At 44.7% G+C, this 17,362-nt stretch overlaps 1 long non-coding RNA gene across 1 annotated transcript; it reads right to left on the reverse strand.

Annotated features, from left to right (window-relative positions):
* Window positions 1–1,301: 1,301 nt before the first annotated feature.
* On the reverse strand, window positions 1,302–12,782 carry LOC131919282 (uncharacterized). Its single transcript, XR_009381208.1, has 4 exons — window positions 12,683–12,782; window positions 11,844–12,048; window positions 10,181–10,231; window positions 1,302–1,413 (listed from the first exon to the last, which is right to left on the reverse strand). It is a non-coding gene; the product is annotated as an uncharacterized LOC131919282 (long non-coding RNA).
* Window positions 12,783–17,362: the final 4,580 nt, after the last annotated feature.

Below are 17,362 nucleotides of genomic sequence, written 5' to 3' on the forward strand. Positions count from 1 at the left end.
CATACATGCAGGCAGAACACTGTATACACAATATATACATACATACATACATATATATGTGTATATATATATATATGATTTATATATATATATATATATATATATATCTTAAATGAGCAAAAAACTTAAAGGCTCCTGACTTAAGTTGTAAGAGGTAAAATGCTGTTGCCCACCAGCCTCCTCACTCTCCATTGCTGCTGGAGACATGCTCCATTTCAGGCACAATTTAATCTCCAAACCATTTCTCAACCCACTCTTCTTTTTTGTGACTCATTCTTTTATTTATTTATTTATTTTATCTTTTTAGAAGCATAAATATTTGTAACAAAGGAGTTTGTGTACAGTGTCGAAAAGCTATGACTTCTTGTTAAGTTCACATTTGCCCTTCTTTTTAAACAAACATTTATAATCATTATTTTATACAGAGATATGTAAATATAACATCGAGTTCAGTGGTCCTTCAGCATTTTCCACTTAAATGTTTTTTTTTTTAAACATAAAAACAGGTTATAATTCCAAAGTCCGGAGTTATTTGAAACTGGAAAATATTTTCTCTGTAGAAAATAGTAAAAATGATAACATTTCCCAATAAGCCCTTTTAAGCCAAATAATAGAAGAATTATACATATAAATATTGATTAGATTCTGGGATACAGAAGAAACTTATCTTCATCTGTTCAGAGAGCTGTGTTTTACTTAAGTTGTGTAAGTGAGATTCCTATTCAAATTCCCCTTCACTGTTTGATTTACGGCAGACATTTTTCTATAGGCTAATCCATAATCTAAAAAGATTTTAGCCTTCCCTCCTTGAGGTACAGCCAGCATCTCCTTTCATCAGCTTGATACAGTACAAATTCTTATCCTAACAGTGAAATGTTTCACTAAAGCATGCCCAGTGATTGGGCAAAACCAAAACTTATTCTGAGCCACAGTCATCCTAGGGTCCCGTCCCCCCCCCCCCCCCCCCGCTAGATAGCCTCCCTGGATCTGTGCAGTCTGGTTGTCCTTTGCTTTATATCTAATATCCACTTATGAGTGAGTACATACCATGTTTGTCCTTCTGAGTCTGGGTTACCTCACTCAGGATGATATTTTCTAGTTCCATCCATTTGCTGCAAATTTCATGATGTCATTGTTTTTCTCTGCTGAGTAGTATGCCATTGTGTATATGTACCACATTTTCTTAATCCATTCTTAAGTTAATGGGCATCTAGGTTGTTCCAGGTTCTGGCTATTACGAATAATGCTGCTATGAACAGAGTTGAGCATGTATCTTCGTGGTATGATTGAGCATTCTTTATTGAATGCACAGACGCAGAACTAACAGGTACAGGGGATCAACTGGCCTTCATAGATGGCATCTTGAAGAAATGTCTTCAGGGACAGGAAGATAGCTCCACAGGTAAGCATTTTCTGCAGAAACATGAGGAAGGCCTTTGTATACCCCCAGAAACCACATAAAAGCTAGACAAGCGTAGTGGCCCATCTGTGATTCCCGCAGAGTGAGGGAGCAAAGATGGGGGATCCCTGGGGAAAGCTGGCTAGACTATGTCTCCACATGTAAGGTGGAGAGTGGTCAAGGAAGATGCCTGCCGTCAACCTCAGGCACACACACACACACACACACCATCCACATAAGCAAAACCATGAAAAGAAATGCCTTTACTTTGATGCTTAAAACCACAAGCTGTTGTCTCTGTATTCTGCCAATGCAGTGGTTAGACCATGCTGCCTGAATCCTCGGGGGATGCAAGCGAGTATATCTCTGGCAGCTATGGAAAATGAGGAGACTGATGGGCAGTCAGCACTGTACCTCCTACAACTTAAGTCGGGAGCCTTCCCTTTTATCTAATGTTTTTAGATAAGATTGCATTAAAAACAACAACAGCAAAAGAAAAGAAAACAAGCAAGGCCGTGAAGAGACACGTGATATCAGGAGATCCCAACCAACCGAAGGCCACTGTGGTTTGTACTATGTATTGGGTCATAGAAGGAAGTAAGCAGTCCCCACTGAAGGGGGCTACCAGACTGTTGGTCAAGGAGTACTAACATAGGTAGGGCCAAGGTACCCACAGAAGACAGTATACATTGGGTCCTTACCACCCACAGACCCAAAGCAGGAAAGGGAGAGGACAGCTGAGGTCCAGGGAGGATGAGGTGATAGAAAGAGTGCCTGGCAGCCGTGGAAGCCTCTGTCTTCACCCTCAGTGGAACTGCCACTGGCCAGGCAAATATAGAGTTGTTATGTAGAATAGGGAGTCAGCGCATTGGTCATAGAAGAGGAAAGAGACAGGGGGTGGGAGAGAGATTGATTGATTGATTCCATTCTAGGCTAAGGATGGGAAAGTCTGCATTCTCCCCTACCAAATCTCCAGTCAAGACCAGGGCCAGAAAGAAGCAAGCTGCTGGGGGCTGGGAAGTGTGGCAAGTGTGCTTGTACAACCTCACCGAGCTCTGCAGAACAGCTCAACAGCCTCCAATAGCCCACTGGACCCCACTGAGATTGGAAGGATGACGCATCATAAAAGGTAGTCAAGGGTGGGGCCACCATATAATATACCAACCGTTCCTGAGCTTAAAGCCCCGGTCTTAGAAGTCACGGTGTCCTTCTGCCATAGCTACATACATGCTAGTGAAGGAGAGGCCACAGAGCTGGTAAACTAACTACTTGTGACCTGTGTGGTCCATCCTGACCGAGCATCACTGAAGAGGCTGAGATGCTGTGAGGTTTTGGCCAACTCTCGAAGCCTGACTGTAGAAGCTAAACCCTGATTCTCTGGGTAACCAACAGTTTTGAAATAGGAACCCGGAAGAACCACGTGCTTCCCAGACCTCTAGCAATAGGGCCTGCTGTCGTCTGGGTTCTCCATGCCAATGTCTCGTGTTCTCCTTCTAAGATGGCAGAGAAACAGGCTCTGCAAGTTTTTATCATTGTTGACAGCCTCCTCTTCCGAAACTCCACAGAGGGTGGGGATAGACAGTCCCAGTGAGAAGCCCTGTGCCAAACTCCACATCCCCTCCCCTGCCGGCCCCCACACCCAAGCTCCAGGCAGCAATCAAGACAAGGAACCCATGGAGAGGGTGGCAGGGACTTGGGTTTGACGTGCCAGCCATAGCCTCATGACCCAGAGAGGTATGACAGCGAGGACAGAGGCTGATCGGAGGAAGGACCTTGCAGCCAAGTAAAAGGCATAGAAAGAAACTTACCTTTCTCCTTCCCACCCGTTCTCAAGCTAACCTTTTCATCTTCCTCTTCGAAAAACGCTTTAGGAAGAACACAATTTCTTTTGATATAAGGTTTGAGAAACATTTGAATGATGCCCCCTGCTGCTTCTCATGGGGATGGGAGGAAACAAAGGATGCTGGGCAGATCTCCTGTCAGGAGCCATTGAAGAGATTTAAAACGTCTCGGGCCTCTGAGCATGTCCGGAGATGCGGATGTCAGAAAGCGGGATACTGAGGAAGCAAATGTGGCCGAGCAGCATCCTGCACGTCAGCTAACACACGAACAGAAGGAAGTGCTACAAAGCAGAGAAAGCTACAAACAGGGATTGGACAAAAACGAGGGATGCAAATGCCAGTCGACCTGGCTAGACGGCAGAGAACTAGTAAAGGAAACGAAGAAGGGGTTGGAGAGGCCGCTCGGTAGCTAAGAGCGCTTGTTGCTCTTTCAGAGGCCCAGAGTTCCTTCCGGTCCCAGCACCAATGTCAGGCAGTTCACAACTGCTCATAACTCCAGTTCCAGGGGATTTGGTGAGATGCGCTACACGTATACATGAGCACTGCACAGGCACGTACACACACAAAATAAATAAGTATCTGAAAGTAAATAAAAGGAAAAACTAAAATCCAATTATGAAGATCAACTCGGTATTCCTATCCAAAAAAAAAAAAAAAAAAAAAAGAAAGCCAATACAAAACTGCAAAAATCATAAACCAAATATAAAGAATAGGTTTTCCAGTCTCTGCAATAACACAAAAGAAATAGGTAACAATGGGGGCTGGAGAGATGGCTCAGAGGTTAAGAGCACTGGCTGCTCTTCCGGAGGACCCAGGTTCAATTCCCAGCACCCATATGGCAGCTCTCAACTGTCTGGAACTCCAGTTCCAGGGGATTTGACACCTTCACAAAGACATACATGGAGGCACAGCACCAATGCACATAAAATAAAAATAAGAATTATTTTAAAAAAGAAAGACAGGTGGTAAGATGAAAAGCATGTACAAAGACCAGGCAAGAGGAAAGCCTTGCATTGCAAGGGCTGTTGGCTTGCCTCAGATCTGAAGGTCCAGCCAGAAACAAGAAAACAAAAGCAGAATCCTAAATACCACCCAATCAGTGAGGCCTGTTGGTTTTTTCCACCGAGGAATGGCATGGGGTAGTAGCCAGCAGCTCAAACCCTACAACGGAAGTGGACCACATTCAAAACCCCTTGGTTCTTCCCTTCCTACAGATCCCTCACCCGCAAACCTGACGGGTCGTTAATGCCGTACACGGACACTTCACACTGTCTGTGATAATAATTCGTCAGCATTTAGAGGGGCTCTCCAAAAACCCAGTGAAATGAGTGGCAAACAATAAACTCTAAGTACTAGTGACAGAATGTAAAGATACTGAGATTGTAGAAAAAGAAATCTTAGCCGGGCGGTGGTGGCGCACGCCTTTAATCCCAGCACTCGGGAGGCAGAGCCAGGTGGATCTCTGTGAGTTCGAGGCCAGCCCGGGCTACCAAGTGAGTTCCAGGAAAAGGCGCAAAGCTACACAGAGAAACCCTGTCTCGAAAAACCAAAAAAGAAAAAAAAAAAAAAAAAAAAATCTTGTAAGCATTGGTGGGCGGGGCGGGGGGGGGCGGGGGACCTTAAAGGGAAGAAGGTAGCTTGTCTTCAACTTCTATCAGGAAACCACACGACTGAGAAGGTATTAGCTATTAGTTTTATGGAAGCACAATAGTTAAGATGCACTCACTCAAGTTTTAACACACACATACACACACACACACACACACACACACACACACACATACATGTAGCAGGACTTTCTTTGTACTACCAGCTCCCAAATAATGACATGGAGACTTCTTCCGAAGTATGAAAGCTTGGCTTTAGCTTAGGCTTGCTCCCAACTAGCTCTTAAAACTTAACCCATTTATATTAATCTACATTCTGTCACGTGGCTCATTACCTCTCCTCCATACTGTACTTTGAATCTCTCTGGAGAATCCTGCCTCTCTTCTTGCCAGAGTTCCTACTTCTTCCGGAAGTCCCACCTATTCTCTGCCTAGCTATTGGCTGTTCAGCTCTTTATTAAACCAATCAGAAGGTGCTTTGTCAGAGACACATCTTCACAGTGTACAAAAAAGATTATCCCACAACACACACACGCACACACACGGCTGCAAGATGGCTCTGTGAGTAATAGCACTTTCCATACAAGCCCAATAATTTGAGTTCAATTTCCACAACCTACATGGTGAAGAAGAAAGTTATTCTCTGACTTCCTGGTAGCATTTTCATATGTATTTTTAAAAAAAGAGAGAAGCCGCTGGGCGGTGGTGGCGCACACCTTTAATCCCAGCACTCGGGAGGCAGAGCCAGGTGGATCTCTGTGAGTTCGAGGCCAGCCTGGGCTACCAAGTGAGTTCCAGGAAAGGCGCAAAGCTACACAGAGAAACCCTGTCTCGAAAAACCAAAAAAAAAAAAAAAAGAGAGAGAGAAGCCAAAATTCATTGCAAGTGAGAAAAAAATTTATAATCCTTAAATAATTGTGAAAAAAGACATGTGATTAGTTTAAAGGTAAACATCTTAACAAAAGAACTCAGAAACAGGATGGCATACAAGAATGTTTAAAGGATTAAGTACGCTAAATGCCAACATCCTCTTTGAGGATAAGACCATCTCCTAAAGCCAAGATATTTCATTATTTGAAGTTCTCATTAATAAAGTCAGAAAAGGGGGGTCAGAATAAAAAAAGAAACAGCCTTCATTACTCAGAAAGGGGATAAGATAAGTACTAACAAACTCAATTCAATCATTAAAAATATTCAGAAATAACCAAAGTTGTGGGGTTCCTTTTGGGCTCACAGTGTGAGGGTGCAGTCCATCTGGGGGAGAAGGCTTTACAACAACTATGACTCCAGCTGTGACATCAGGAGCTTAGGGTGGCTGATCACGTTGTTAGACGTGCACTCGGAGTCGAAAAGAAAGAGACCACCGCAGCAATTGGCGTGCAGGGACAAGACAAACTTTACTTGATGCCTCCAGAAGAGCGAGCACATGAAGCAGGCAGGGCATTTGGTTTTCATTCTAACTCAGGTTTTGGCTGGGTTTCCCTCTGTTTGCTGGGGTCCAGCCTCACAATCTTATTCAACTGGCTAGTTTGAAAAGAATTGGCCAAACAGGAAATGGAGGAAGGGAAAGGGGGTCACTGGTCCAAAGAGAAAAGGGTCACTGCGCCAGGCCATCAAATTCCTAGAATAGAGCAGTGGGCCTTTGTGTAAACAAAGGTTTTACTGGGTGGAGAGGATCCAAACATTTGCATAAAAGTCTTACAAGGTGGGAGAGATGGGAAAAAAATCTCAATTCCTTGTCCTAAACATAAATTTTATAGTAGTCGGAAGAAAAGACTTATATTTGATATTTCTTACAAAATGGCGCTCATGGTCATTAAGCAAAGAGAGAGAAACAGTCATGTTCGTCTGTCTTTTTACTCAGTTTGAACCCAGCCCAAGGGATAGTGCCGCACACAATCAGGGTGGGTCTTTCCTCATCCATTAAGTCTCTCTGGACCCACCCTCATAGGCATGCCAAGAAAAGTGGTTCTAGATGACTCCATTCCAGTCAAACTGACAATTAAGATTAATCATCACAGTCATGACATAAAATATGTGCAATTAGCCCCTGAGAAACTGCTCAATATCATTGCTCATTAGGGAAATGCAAATGAAAACTATAATGGAATACTAGTGTATACTCATTAGCATGTCTAAAAAAGTCTTGACCACATTGAGTATTGGCAAAAGATATAGAAGACTTAGAATTCTTACTGCTGGTGGGAATGTAAAATTAGACAACCATTTTTGAACAGTTAGGCGGTTTGCTAAAAAGTTGAACACTTAACTCCCATATGACCCAGACATTCCACTTGCAGATATTTATCCAAAAGGAAGAAGACCATATGCCCACACAAAGATTTGAAGAGGAATGTTCATTGTTAATCCCAAAGGTTTGAGAACAAGACCATCACCACAATTTAAAGTGAAATTTGAAGCAAGCTTAAATTAAATACTGGCCAGGTGGGTGGGCTACGGCCAGGTCCATCTCTGATTTTCTAGAAAAATGACCCCAATCAAGTTTTGCAGAGGCTTAAGAAGCCACAACCCATAATTCACCACATTTTCCATGAGGTCCAATCAGGGGCAAGCATACATCCTGACGTAACTTCCTGCCTGTGCACCTCCTGCTTACATCCAGTCAGGTCTAAGGCTAGGGTACATCTTGATGTATTTCCTGTCCACGTACCTCCCGCCCACATGTGATCAAGCACAACAGATGCAGATGGTTAAACAAACTTGTTTAGCGGGTGAAAACATGTGGCTTGTTATCTCCCATGAACAATAGCCTCCAGCATTTCTGGAACTATCTGTCCTTGGGTGAGAGAGAGGCTTGCAGATCAGAGGCATTTTTATTTTCCTGGATCTCTTAGGCATAGTAATTAAAATTTAAAATATAATCAAGGCTCTCGCTTCGTAGAAGCTTTATTTGCAATGGCCAGACCATGGAAAAACAAGCAGGAAAATGGACATCATATACTATCCAGAGGATACCACACAGTGATAGAAGGAGTGAGCTACCGATGTATGAAACAGCAGCGGGCTGGGAGATAGCCCAGTGGATAAAAGCACTTGCTGCACAAGCCTGTGGACCTGAGTTCAAACCCCCAGAATCCACACAAAAAGTCGGCCAAGCAGCACAGTTCTCTGTAACCCCAGTGTGCCCACAGAGAGATGGGAAGTGGAGACAAGAGAACTGCCAGAAGCTCACAGGCCAGCTGGCCGGGGGCACACTGCAGCAAACACCAGAGACCCTGTCTTCAACAAGGTGAAGACTGAGACCCGAGGCTGTCCTCTGATATCCATCTAGGAACCACGGCACATGAGTCCTCCCTCCCCCAAACAGAAACAACAGAGACGACTCAGAATAATCACACAAAGAGCGCGAACAAAAACCAAACCAAACCACGGTAGAGACTGTAAGGTTCCGTTAATTTTTAAAATCCTACGGAATTCAGATGGCTCTTCTAAAGCAGATAGATGTCTGCTTCACTCCAGGGGCTGGTACAGGGAGGGAGGGCTTCTAAAGAATGGAAGGGAGTTCTTGGGGTCATGGAAATGTTTATTAATTTGGTTGTGGTGGCGTGTTTACAAATGTGTACATCAAAACTCATCTAACTGAAGCCAGGCGTGGTGGGACACACCTTTAGTCCCAGCACTCAGGAGGCAGAGGCAGGTAGACCTCCGTGAGTTTGAGGCCAGCCTGGTCTACAGAGTGAGTTCCAGGACAGCCAGAGATGCATAGTAAGACCCTGTCTTGAAAAAGAAAAAAAAAAAAGAAAAGAAAAGAAAAGAAAAAAGAAAGAAAAACAAAACAACAAAAACTCATCCAATTGTACACTTGAAAAACATTCAGCTTATTAAATCAATTATATAGAACTGAAAATATAACAAAACAAGTGTAGTTACCTACATGTTTTTTTAAAAGATGAGTGTTCTGCCTGTGTGTTTGTATGTGCATCATGAGCATGTAATGCCCAAGGAGGCCAGAAGAGGGCATCAGATCTCCTGGGACTAGAGTTACAGTGGTTGTGATCTACCAAGTGGATGCTGGGAATCTAACCTGGGTCTTCTGTGACAGGAGCAACCCCTGAACCATCTCAGCAGCCCTACATATATATTTTTACCTACTAAGAATGGCCCGTTAGAAAATACAATGGGAAAATGTCTTGTTTGCCATACCAACAAAAAATATAATATAACCTATAAAAAATTAATAGTATGTTAGGCATTGTATGAAACAATATCTTTGTAACAGTTCAAATCTTTGACAATACTGTGGGAAAATAAACCTCTTGAATAAACAAGAGGATAAAATATATTGAGCCAGCCAGATGTCTTAATGGGTTAAGATGACAACCTGAGCTCAATCCCCAGGACCCACATAGTGGAAAGAGAGAATTGAGATTCCCATCAGGTGTTCTCTGACCTCAGCTACTCTCACCTGTGGCATGCACATGCACACATGAACAAATAAAATATTAAATATAAACAAATATTTAATATATATGTAAGAAAAGAGCTGAGTGTATGTAGTAGACCCACACACAGTGCATCGAAGTGAGTTCCCACTCTGAGATAAAGGCCATCATATCCGTAGCTGCTAAGAATTTTTATTGCCAGGGGCTCTTAGGGGCTTTTAGGGGCTTTTAGGAACTCTCCTCCATTGGAGAAAACCATCCACTCCTAAGCTTACCAGCTCCGCTCCAGAATTTTGTTCCTAGTGACTGATCAACGGTATGGAAGGCAGTTTACAAAGCCCTGGAGTCATTGTTTCAATCGGCAATGTCCCCCAGGGGCTCGTAGGTTTGAGCACTTGATCCCCAGATAGTCACCACGTTATGTGTTCTGGCTTCACTGGCAGATACGGGCCACTGGGGGCAGGCCTTTGAGGGTTAGAACTCAGCTCTGGTTTCCCTGTCTTTACCTTGATCTTGGTCTGTCAGCACGACCAAACAAGGCTGCAAGCTTCTGTTGCTGTGGATTTCCACCATCACGCCTTCCCTACCAAAATAAACCTGTCCTTCCTTAAATCCCTACTGCCAGGTATTTGGTCACATGATAAGAAATGTAACTAATATGCTTGGTCCTTTTGCCTCGGTCTGGAGCAGCTATGGCAGTCCATGACAGCTGCGGAGCCTCCTTGGGATCTGTGCCCTTGTGAACTCCACTGTGTTTAGATACACTCTCTGCTCTGTCTCCCTCCCTGGTGCCCACAGCTGGCAATCCCAGGGGTTCTCCCTAATAAACCTATTTATACAAATTTCCCTCTGAGTCTGCTTTCCCAGGGAACTTGACCTACAACAGAGGGTAAAGGTGTCAATTATTCCCCAATTAAAGTATATACTTACTGCAAGTTCTCATCGGAATAACAGTGGAATCATTTTACTAAGTGAAAATAGCTTAAAAAAAAAGGGGGGGGAGGGGAGCACAGTAAGAATAATGAAGTTCAGCTTGAAACACAGGAAACTAAATTTTATTAGAAAGCTATAATAACTTTGCAGGAAACTAAATTTTATTAGAAAGCTATTATAACTTGAACAGTGTATTAATGATGCCATCGTAGAAAAGGTCACAGAAACCGTAAGACACACCAGGATCATCTATCTCTTTTTTCATTATTACCATTGTTTATTTAGTGGGGTGGGGGTACATTGCCACTGGTCACATGTGGAGGTCGGATGATGACCTGTGGGAGTTAGTTCCCTCCTCCCTCAATGTGGCATCCAGGCACTGAACTCCCGTGATCAGGCCTAGAGGCGGGTGTCTTTACCTACTGAGCCATCTGGCGGGTCCCCAAATGATCTTACCGTTCCTCAGCGCTGTGTGCTTCCCTGACTTGTAAAATGCTGTTCTGTCATAAGGACACCAACTCCTTAGTCCCTTTTTTGTGGAAACAGTTTATTCTTTCACATGGATACTAGTGGTAGTGCTGACATTCCTCTAGCCCCCTAATAACACTAATGAACATCATCATCATCATCATTTCTGTCTCATACTAAGTCACGATTTCTTTTTTTTTTTTTTTTTTTTTTTTTTTTGGTTTTTCGAGACAGGGTTTCTCTGTGTAGCTTTGCGCCTTTCCTGGAACTCGCTTTGGAGACCAGGCTGGCCTCGAACTCACAGAGATCCACCTGCCTCTGTCTCCCGAGTGCTGGGATTAAAGGCGTGCACCACCTCCGCCCGGCACGATTTCATTTTTAGGGTAAGGCTATCTTGTCACTCTCCTCTGCTGCTTCTCACTAGCCCTCCACTCGAGTACGCCCCTGGCTCTCCATGCACTGAGTCCCTTACCACCCAGCTGGATCTTCCTGTCCACCTTAGGGGCTGCTACCATCAAAATCAACTCCATATCCACATGAACAGCACTTCCTACACTCCAGAGTCTCCGTCCCTTAGCCTCAGAGCCAGTAAGCTGTAATTCCCCTGCCTCTGCAATCCATGCTCTGGACCATAGTGGCCCTCTGTTCTCTTGGGGAACTCCTGCCAGCCAAACTGTGGATTCTGACATTTCCACCATGACCACGGTCTTCTCACTTCCTGCTTTCTGATGTCCTCTATGTCCACTCTCACTCCACAGAGAACCCCCAAAACGTATGTGAACACTACAGGGATTTAGAAAGTCTCAATCCCACCTGAAATGTCTTCCTTCTTTGAACATGAACCCACGTGGCTTAGGCTTCCAGGTTCATTCCCAGGTCCTCCCCTACCGCCATAAGTAGCTGCCAAGGAGGCTAGAGGACAGATGTCATCAATTTGCTTCCCCAGGAAGGACTTTCCTTGGCTCTGTCATCACGAAGTTGAAACCGCTGCACTGGTACCCAAGGTACCCAACGTCCACTATGACTCCGTCCCTCCTCTTCCCCTAGCCACACCCATCCTTGCCTCTCCTGTTCCAATCGGAATGGCTTGCACACTGTTGTCTCCAGCCCTCAGAAATCTGCATGTGCCAGTCCCTTCATCCACAAGTCCTCGTGGTCACCCTCTTCCTCAGGTAGCACTGATAACGCCTACCTGAAAATCAATCTTCACAGACCCTCTACACATACACACACAGAGGTACTCTGGGCTGGGCGTGGAAACTGTTTCAACGTCAGAGTCGGCTACCGGCCTGGAACACCTTGTGCTCAGGGAATTGAGAAGAGTGTCTTCATTATTGCATCATCAAATTCGTCACACCGCACAGAACACGGGCAGATGCGGAACCGCCACAGCTTGACTGGATGGGAAGAGGGACAATGCAAGGAAAAGCACGTCAGGCTCGGATTCCAGCATCCTGGACTCTAGTTCCTTTCTGACTGCTAAGTGACTGCAGGCCATTTTCTTTCTTTCTTATTTTTGGTTTTGGTTTTTCAAGACAGGGTTTCTCTGTGTAGTTTTGTTTTGTTTTGTTTTATTTTTTCCGGAGCTGAGGACCGAACCCAGGGCCTTGAGCTTGCTAGGCAAACGCTCTACCACTGAGCTAAATCCCCAACCCCCTCTGTGTAGTTTTGGTACCTGACCTGGAACTCGGTCTGTAGACCAGGCTGGCCTCAAACTCACAGAGATCCACCTGCCTCTACCCAGTTCCCCCCTCCCCCCCATGCATATGCTGCCACTACCCGGCTTGCAGGCCATTTTCTTAAGCTTTCTGATACATAGTTACTTTCCCTATAAAACACACACAGGGATAGTTACTTTACAAGGTGGCTTAAGGAGTCAATTAGAAAACACATGCTTCTGATATTCAACCAAGTCTGGCCTTTTTTTTTTTTTTTTCATCTCTTTTCTCCTTCCTCCTGCCTTCTCTCCATAAGCATCCCTTATACTTCCTCAGAATTTAGAGAGCAGCAACAAGAAACAAAGCCATTTACTTCAAACCCATCTCTGACTTCAAAGTGTTCCACTCCCTGCCCATGACTCAGTCAGGGCTAATCACACTGTTGCTACACCTTGTAAATAGTTGACCTTTTAACTGGTCTGACAAGGTAAGGTTGCTAGGAAGTAAACGAATGTATTCACCTGGGTGTGTTCTAGAATCTTCTTATGAGGAGCCACCAGCTCTTCATTGAACAAGCCTTAGAAGATGATGGGAGCTCTGGAGTATCTGTAGCCACCCAGCTGGATCCTTCATGACACACTCAAACCTAATGTGACCACTGAGGTCTAGATTCACTTTGGACCAATGGAACAGACAAGAAGTTTCAAATTAATACAGGAATTCAGAACACAATAATGCCCAGCAAAGAAACGTTACAAAGTTACAATTGTCATCCTGTCTAGGACTGTAATGAGGACATACCTGTCCTGGAGATTATATCCTTACAAAGAGTCAAGAGAGGGCTGAAGGCTGAATGGAGAATAAGGAGGGAGCGTTCCATAAGACGGTTACTGTTGGAACTGAATAGGAAGGCAGAAAGGAAACACACAGAAGCAGAGGCAACTCCTCGCCCCGCCAGCCTGTTCCCGTCTGCTCTCTACAGTGGACACATGCTTACAGAAGCAATTATAGCAATTCTATAAGGAGCATAATCCAATTTACATATCAGAAAACTGAAGTTTAGAGACGTTAGTAACACATCCAAAGTCACACGGGTAGATATCAATGATGATATCCTAAACCAGTCTGTCCAGCCCTGTAGAACATGCTGCTAATAATTCACCAGACAGTCCCTAGTATAATGTACATGAATATGGAATTAATCCTCCAAGTGGAATGGACTTAACCGGCTTTATCGAATATATAGCTTTATCCATGGTCTCATGGCAAAGAAATGTTTTAGAAAACTCCAGTCTCCTGCCCATCACTTAGAAAGCCTTGAGATCATCACTGCATCCCAACAAGAGCTGAAGACACTCTGCTTGTTAAAAGTGAACAAAACTAAGAGTTAGAAACCCTAAGAGGGAGACCAGTCTTAGGGGAGTGCAGCCCATGTTTGTGCAGGAAAGGACAAGAAGAGATCCCACTGCACTTCCAGCAGAGAGAGGGGAAAAGAATCATTTAAAAGCCCAGTCACAGCTAGGGGGGCAGCTCTGCCAGTAAATGCCCTAGCCACAAAAGCCTACTGGCCAGAAGCCAGTCTTCAGAATTCACGTAGAGAGCAGGATGAGGGACGCGCATCTGTAATCTCATAGGGCGAGATGGGAGCTGGAGACAGAAGCATCTCCCAGGAGCTCGTGAGCCAGCTAACCTGAAGTGGGAGGCGCAGCAGCAGAAACAAGGAAACCCTGCCTCACTGCGGTGCAGGGGGAGAACCAGCCCTCAAAGTTGTTCTCTGACCTTACACACTCACTGTGACAGGTGCATAACTGTGCACGGGCACACTCGCGAGCACACACACACACACACACACACACACGTTGCAAATAATAGTAAATAAAAATAAATCATGGGGCTGGAAAAATGGCTCAGCGGTTAAGAGCACTGGCTGTTCTTTCAGAGGACTTGGGTTCAAGTCCCAGCATCCACATGGTAACTCACAACTATCTGGAACTCCACCCTCACATAAATACACACACAGGCAAAACACCAATGCACATAGAATCAAAATAAATCATAAAAATTGTTTAAAAAATAAATAAAGCACAGTTGTGGGACTGGAGAGATGCCTCAGAGATTAGGAGGACGAACTGCTCTTGCAGAGCAAGAGGACCCAAGTTCAGTTCCCAGCACCCCCATCAGGAGACTTACAATCACCTAAAACTCCAGCTTCAGGAGATCTGATGGGCTCTTTTGGCCTCCAAGAGCACCTGTACTCATGTACACACACACACTCACACACACACACACAATTAAAAATAAAAATATTTAAAACCCAGTCTCCTCTCCATATCTGTAGAGGATGAGTTCTAAAAACCAAATACCAAATATGTGGATGCTCAAGTCCCTTGTAGAAGAAGGCATGGTGCACAAATCCTCCCACATACTAGAAATTGCCCTAAATCATTTGTAAAAACCCATCACAATATAAATGCTATGTAAATCGTTATGTTGTTTAGGGAGTAGGGGCAAGAAGGAAGTCTATATTTGAGCAGTATAATATTTTTCTGAAAATTTTCCATGCCAACTTGGTAGGATCTGTGGATGTGAGACCCACAGTTAAGGATGACCTAGCCATCCTTATGTGTGGCTGGACATGGGTGTGTGTGTGTGTGTGTGTGTGTGTGTGTGTGTGTGTGTGTGTGTATGCGCACATGCGCAGATGTTTTGTCTGCATATATGTCTGTGTACCACATTCATGTCTGGTACTGGAGGAAGCCAGAAGAAGGTGTCTGCTTGGGGTTTCTATTGCTGGGACAAGACACCATGACCAAAAAGCAAACTGGGCAGGAAAGAGTCTATTTGGCTTACACTTCCATGTTGCTGTTCATCATCAAAGAAAGTCAGGACAGGAACTCCAACAGGGCAGGATCATGGAGGCAGGGGCTGATGCAGAGTCCATGGAGGAGTGCTGCTTAGTGGCTTGCTCCCTACGGCTTGCTCAGCTTCTTTCTTGTAGAACCCACAACCACCAGCCCAGGCATGGCACCACCCACCATGGGCTGGACCATCCCCCATCAATCACTAATCAAGAAAATACCTTACAGCCAGATCTTATAGAGGCAGTTTCTCAATTGAGGTTCCTTCTTTTCAGATAACTCTAGTCTGTGTGTCAAGTTGACATAAGTGTAGCCAGCACTGTGTCAGAGACCCTTGGATCAGAGTTAGAGATGGTTATGAGCTGCCTTGTGGGTGCTAGGAATCGAACCTGGGTCCCCTGATAGAGCAGACAGTCCTCTTAACCACCTAGCCCATCTCTCCAGCCCCTTGAACGCTGTTATTAGCAAGGCCTGCCACAACCCACCTGCTAAGGTGAACTCGGAGATGGACCAACCTATAGGGAGGGAAATAGTTAATTCTAGCCCCTCTCATCATTTTGTCACAACAAAAGGAAATACATTGTTACTTTTGTTGTTGCTGTGAACAAACACCCAACAGAAGGGAATGAAAATGTAAATTGTACCATTTTTCAGGTGGTACAATCCACTGTGGTGGGAAAAGCATGAAGGAGCGACTCTGTGGAGATGGGGCTGTGTGATGCACACAGACGCTGGACCAGGAAGCAGAAGAGAAGATGGGAAGCAGGGTCAGACTCTAACCCCCAGCTGTGGAATCATCTTTTTATACACTGTGAAGATTTGTCATTCAGATTGGTTTAATAAAAAGCTGAATGGCTAATCGCTAGGCAGGATTTTTCAGGGCAGAGAGGACACTGGGAAGGAAAAGGGAGGAGTCAGAGAAGATGCCATGAGATGCAGAGTGGGCAGGATGGGAAGTACATACATGAGGTAAATGAGCTTCAGGGCAGCACATAGATGACTAGAAATTGGTTAGTTTAAGTTATAAGAGCTAGCTAAAAACAAGATTGAACTCTCGGCTGAGCATTTATAATTAATATTAAGTCTCTGTGTGGTTATTTGGGAACTCGTTGGTAGGACAGAAAAATCCACCTACAACCTCCAAAGGCCACCACCCAGTAACCCACCTCTGCCAGCCAGGGACCATGGTCCAAAGGTTCCACAATCCCCCCAAACATAAATACCAGCTAAGGATCAAAGGTTCAAACACAGGAACCTGAGGTGATATATTGTGTACCCTAATAAACTTGCTTGGGGATCAGAGAACAGAGCCAGCCACTATATTAGACATAGAAGTCAGGCAGTGGTGGCACACACTCTTAATCCTATCACTCGGGAGGCAAAGATCCGTCTGGATCTCTGTGAGTTCAAGGTCACACTAGGAACAGAGCCAGGTGTGGTGGCACACACCTTTAATTTCAGCACTTGAGATCTCATGTCTTTGCTTCGGAAGGACACATGCCTTTAATCCCAGGAAGTAATATGGCAGGACACAGAAAGGCATATAGGCGTGAGGAAACAGGAACTCACTCTCTTTAGGCTGAGGATTTCCTGGAGGTAAGCTAGTGGCAGCAGCAGTTCAGCTGAGACCCTTTCAGGTGAGGACTCAGAGGCTTCCAGTCTGAGGAAACAAGATCTGCTGAGGAGCTGGCAAGGTGAGGTTGGCAATGGCTTGCTCTGCTTCTCTGATCTTTCAGCTTTCACCCCAATATCTGGATCTGGGTTTTTTGTTTTTTTTTTTTTTTGGTTTTTTTTGTTATAAGACCATTTAGCAATTCATGTTACACAGTTCAAACTATACAGGGTGGGGAAACAGAATCACGTGTTCAGGTCACAGCCTACCAACATAGATTCAATATGAGCCTGAAGCCTAACCAAGGGACGCAGAATCTATCTGTCACACCACCTTACCAAGTTATTGAAGGCCTATTTAGAACCAGCAAGATGGCCCAGTCTGTAAAGTCACTTGCTGCCAAACCTGACAACTTGAGTTCAGTCTCTGTGACCTACGTGGTGGAAGGGGAGAACCAGCTGCTTCTAATGGTCCCCCACACATTCATGCATGTACCCCCATGACACACATAAACACAGCTTTGCAGCTAGCCACCTCTCCCCGTTTCTTCCCATGACCTTTTATGTGTGTCTCTGACCTTGTT

The sequence above is a fragment of the Peromyscus eremicus genome, chromosome 9, assembly GCF_949786415.1.
Source record: "Peromyscus eremicus chromosome 9, PerEre_H2_v1, whole genome shotgun sequence".
NCBI lineage: Eukaryota > Metazoa > Chordata > Mammalia > Rodentia > Cricetidae > Peromyscus > Peromyscus eremicus.